The sequence below is a fragment of the Palaemon carinicauda genome, chromosome 42 (assembly GCF_036898095.1).
Source record: "Palaemon carinicauda isolate YSFRI2023 chromosome 42, ASM3689809v2, whole genome shotgun sequence".
NCBI classification, from domain to species: domain Eukaryota; kingdom Metazoa; phylum Arthropoda; class Malacostraca; order Decapoda; family Palaemonidae; genus Palaemon; species Palaemon carinicauda.
In genome coordinates this window covers 5,114,421-5,119,420 of record NC_090766.1, presented here as the reverse complement: position 1 = coordinate 5,119,420, position 5,000 = coordinate 5,114,421, and the positions used below count along the sequence as shown (strand labels likewise).

Sequence of the window (5,000 nt, the reverse complement as noted above, 5' to 3'; positions counted from 1 at the left end):
TATATATATAAAACACTGTATGTATATGCATGTCTATACATATATATGCATATATATATATATTCATATATATATATGCATGTATATATGTATTATATATGCATATATATATATATATATATATATATACATATATATATATATATATATATATATATATATATATATATATATATATATATATATGCAACTAGAACAAGACATAGTTTTGAACTAAAATCTATAAACATATTCGTAGGAATGACATAGAGTAGTGAAATGAAATGGTTTTAGTAAATAATATATTTCGCAGTCTATGTTAATCTTTTTAATTCTTATTAGAGCTAAAGCGAGAGTTTATACGGTATGCACGGCAGCACCACCGGTGTCTATCATCTAACAATGCCTTAAATAGCATCTTTTGAGTTGTGATACCTCCCGGGTATTTGCATCTCGACTGCTTTCGCGAAAGCGGAACGATTTCTCTTTGAATATCACTTCCAGGGTCCCAGAATTCTTTGTTGAAGCACTCAAGAGGCCTTTGAAGTTCTTTGCTTGAAAACTCTCCGGGAGCCTGGCATTCTTCTGATCTCTCGACGTCTCTCACCGAGGCCACTTGACGGCCCTTTATCACTCTTCATTCAAAGCCTTCGTATGAAGTCCCTAAGTCAAGTCTTTGCTCAGTGACCCGTCTGCGTCCGAGGCCAGCAAGAGAGCGTCCGAATCAGCATCCGACAGTTGTTGTTTGAGATCGTCCAGTACCTCCAAGTGACTCTCGGAATGATAATCGCTGAGGTCAGCGAAATCCTCGGCGGAGCAAGGGTCGCCCCCGTGATCTTCCGTGATCCGCGGTAATGGGCGTGTCCTGGAATGAGGGAGTGACCCCGCAAGAGGTGGTTTGCCGCCCCTATACCGCTTAGTATGGACGTCTTTCTGGTATGGGCACGATTCATCTCCGTCAAAGGAGCTACCGGGTTCTTTGAAGATGCCTGCTATGGCTTCTATGTAGTTATCTGAATCCTCCTCTTCTTCCTCGTCTTCTCCTCCTCCTTCTCCTTCTTTTTCTTGTTCTACATCTCCCCGTTTTCGTTCCTTCCCATCTCTTTCTTTTTTTCCAAACGCTAAAACGGGATTGGATCTGCCGTGGCTGTCCAGCGCTTCGTGACCGTCATCTTTTTCGCTTTGATAGCGAGGCCGTTTATGCCGGTCGTGATGAAGGGAAGTGCGATGGGTGGTACTGTAGGCATGGGGGAGGGGGATCTCTTGGGCGTGCCTGTTGTAATCGAGACAGCTGCTGCGTTTGCTGAAGCTGTTTTTTTCTTGGCTTTCCAGATCACGAAGATGAGACATTCCAACGTCACTGTAAGAAACGGCTTCGCTGTGATCACTACCGCTGCCATTACTGCAGCTATTACTGCTGCTGCTGCTGCTGCTGTTACTTAGCGTATAATAGCTGTGTTCGCCTGAGCAGCAAGAACTCTGACACTCGTCGTCTGTGGACTGCGAGACGTGGTCATCTTGTAGGAGCTGCGTGAGGGTGGCAATGTACCTCAGGGCAAGCCTTAAAGTGGTCATTTTAGCCGCCGCCGAGGTGTCACTGCACCCGGCATTGTTGTGGCCCATCGGAAGGGCGTTCCGAAGGCTCTCGAAGGCCAGGTTGATCTCCTGCATGTGACACCACTCCCGGGCGCTCATGGTCTTCTTGCGGTATTTGGAGAGCGTTTGGAATTTGGCCCTCACCGGAGTCTTTTGCGTTGACCTGTCCCTCAGGTCCCTTCTCTAGCATAAGCCTTCTTATTATGGTCCTCGGTCTCTGGCTGTATTTATCGGCAGTTCTCGAGGGCAGACACCTGTTCTTTTTAGTCCTGCCTATTTGGAAGAGTTTCCCGCCTGTGGCGTTCGGCGCTGACGAGGGCAAACCGACGCCTGATACTTTGCCTCTGGAGGCGTCGGCTTCCTCTGTCGCCCGTTCAATGGAAGTATTGTCCCTATTGTGGCGGCTTTTCTTTCCGTCTTGGTCTCCGTCAGCTTCTCCTACTCTTCGTCGATCTACCTCCTCGTCATCACCTTCTTCTTCCTCTTCTTCCCACTCATTATCTCCAACGCCTTCTCCCTCTCCTTCTGCCACACCGCGGGTATTATTGACCGGGCTGTTGTAACTAATGTCCATCTTTTCACAAGGGTATTGAAGAGGCGGCCCAGCTCAACGCTCTGGACATAACAGCCCGATTCATCAATCATGCTTTGCCGCGGTTATTTCGCCGTTTTATTTTTTTATGCTGGTACAATAAAAGAGGCTATTAAAAGACTCTTAAGCCGCAAAGGGAAGCCTTTGATATCAGAGGTCTTTATAGGCGGCCATTCTTCACATTTACTCTCTCCAAAGAATTACGCTTCAGGGTTTTCTAAATTCTGTGCGTTATTATAACTAAAAGCTTTTAGGCGCTTATTTTTCTTTGCTGGCAATTATACATTTTTAAAACACCAGGGAAAAGTTGGAATTGTATTTCAATACCTTTCCTCGAATTTCTTGTTTGGCTTATTTACTTGCTCTTTGTTATACAAGCAACGATGAAGTAACATTTAAATACATATTCAATCTATTTTCTAAACAATTACTGTTAATGCCTCTTGCTTGAGGGTACTCACAGGCACACTATTCTATCTTGTCTCTTCCTCTTTTGTTAATGTTTTTATAGTTTATATCGGAAATATTTATTTTAATGTTGTTACCTTTCTTAAAATATTTTATTTTTCCTTTTTTCCTTTTATTCACTGGGTTGTTTTCCTGTTGGAGCCCCTGGGCTTATAGCATCTTGCTTTTCCAACTAGGGTTGTAGCTTAGCAATTAATATAATAATAATAATAATAATAATAATAATAATAATAATAATAATAATAATGAATAATAATTAGTATCAAATTATGAATGAACTATTATATACTTATTAAGTATTCTTTACACATAAATTTCTATTGATTGGCGTTCCTTATCACTGCCTCAAAATCTCACCTGATAGAATAGACAATTTGATCGTTCGCAAAGATCAGTAAAGGAAAATTGTATCGGACGATGTTTTTGAACTTCAATACTCTCACTTCAGATTTTGTAGGATATCAGACCTGGCGACTCACATTGCATCCTCGCTTCTCCTGAAAGAAAAAAAGAAATATGTATTTTTAAAAGTCTTCCTATCATGTATCTAAAGATTGTATTATTATTTATTATTATCCAAGCTACAACCCTAGTTGCAAAAGTAAGATAAAACCCTAGTTGGAAAAAGCATGATGCTATAAGCCCAAGAGCTGCAACATGGAAAATAGCCTAGTGAGGAAAGGAAATACGGAAATAAATAAATGATGAGAAGAAATTAACAATAAATTATTCTAAAAACAGTAACAACGTCAAAACATATATGTCATATATAAACTATTAACAACGTCAAAAACAGATATGTCATTTACAAACTATAAAAAGACTCGTGTCAGCCTGGTCAACATAAAAACATTTGCTGCAACTTTGAACTTTTGAAGTTCTACTGATTCAACTACCCGATTAGGAAGATCATATCATGTATCCAATGATTGTAATATTATTATTATTATTATTATTATTACTAGCTAAGCTAAAACCCTAGTTGGAAAAAGCAGGATGCTATAAGCCCAAAGGCTGCAACAGGGAAAATAGCCCAGTGAGGAAAGGAAATACGGAAAAAAATAAATGATGAGAACAAATTAACAATAAATCATTCTAAAAACAGTAACAGCGTCAAACAGATATGTCATATATAAACTATAAAAAGACTCATGTCAGCCTGGTCAACATAAAAACATTTGCTGCAACTTTGAACTTTTGAAGTTCTACTGATTCAACTACCCGATTAGGAAGATCATATCTTGTATCCAAAGATTGTATTATATTATTATTATTATTATTATTATTATTATTATTATTATTATTATTATTATTATTATTATTATTAGCTAAGCTAAAACCCTAGTTGGAAAAAGCAGGATGCTAAAAGCCGGAGGACTGCAACAGGGAAAATAGCCCAGTGAGGAAAGGAAATACGGAAATAAATAAATGATGAGAACAAATTAACAATAAATCATTCTAAAAACAGGAAATATTAAAAAAAAAATGGAAGAAAATCACAGGAAAGCGGAATAATTTAAAGAATTTAAAGAAAATGTAAGAGAATCACAGATAATCAGCATTATTATTATTATTATTATTATTATTATTATTATTATTATTATTATTATTATTATTATTAGCTAAGCTAAAACCCTAGTTGGAAAATGCAGGATACTAATCCAAGGGCTGCAACAGGGAATATAGTCCAGTGAGGAAAGGAAACAAGGAAAGATAAAATCTTAGGAAGAGTAACAACATTAGAAGAAATATTTCCTATATAAACTGTACACATTTTAGCAAAACAAGAGGAAGAGAAGTAAAACAGAGTAGTGTGGCTGAATGTACCCTCAAGCAGGATGCTATAAGCCCAAGGGCTGCAACATGGAAAATAGCCTAGTGATGAAAGGAAACAAGGAAAATAAAATCTTAGAGACAGTAACAACATTAAAATAGATATTTTCCTACATAAACTGTACAAACTTCTAACAAAACAAGAGGAAGAGAAATAAGATAAAATAGTGTGCCCGAGTGTACCCTCAAGCAAGAGAACTGTAACCCAAGACAATGGAAGACCATGGTACAAAGGCTATGGCATTATCCAAGTACTTATAAGCAAGAAATTTCATATTTCTTGTAATCATAGATTTCACACCTGTATTAAAACTTAAGATTTTGTTTAATGCAAGGAATTTTACATTGCTTATAACCCTTGATTTCTAATTGCATAACTAATAATATGTGACCAAACTAGATATTTTTTTTTTTTTTTTTTTTTGCTATACTCAAGGAGAAAGGATTTTGAACATATTAAAACAATCGATATACTTTTTATACTGAAGTTACCAATCAAAGGCATCTATTATTATTATTATTATTATTATTA

The 5,000-nt window shown here is 37.5% G+C and overlaps 1 pseudogene; it reads right to left on the bottom strand.

The window, feature by feature from the left end:
- Nucleotides 1-259: 259 nt before the first annotated feature.
- LOC137632897 (uncharacterized) lies at nucleotides 260-2,638 on the bottom strand (annotated as a pseudogene).
- Nucleotides 2,639-5,000: the final 2,362 nt, after the last annotated feature.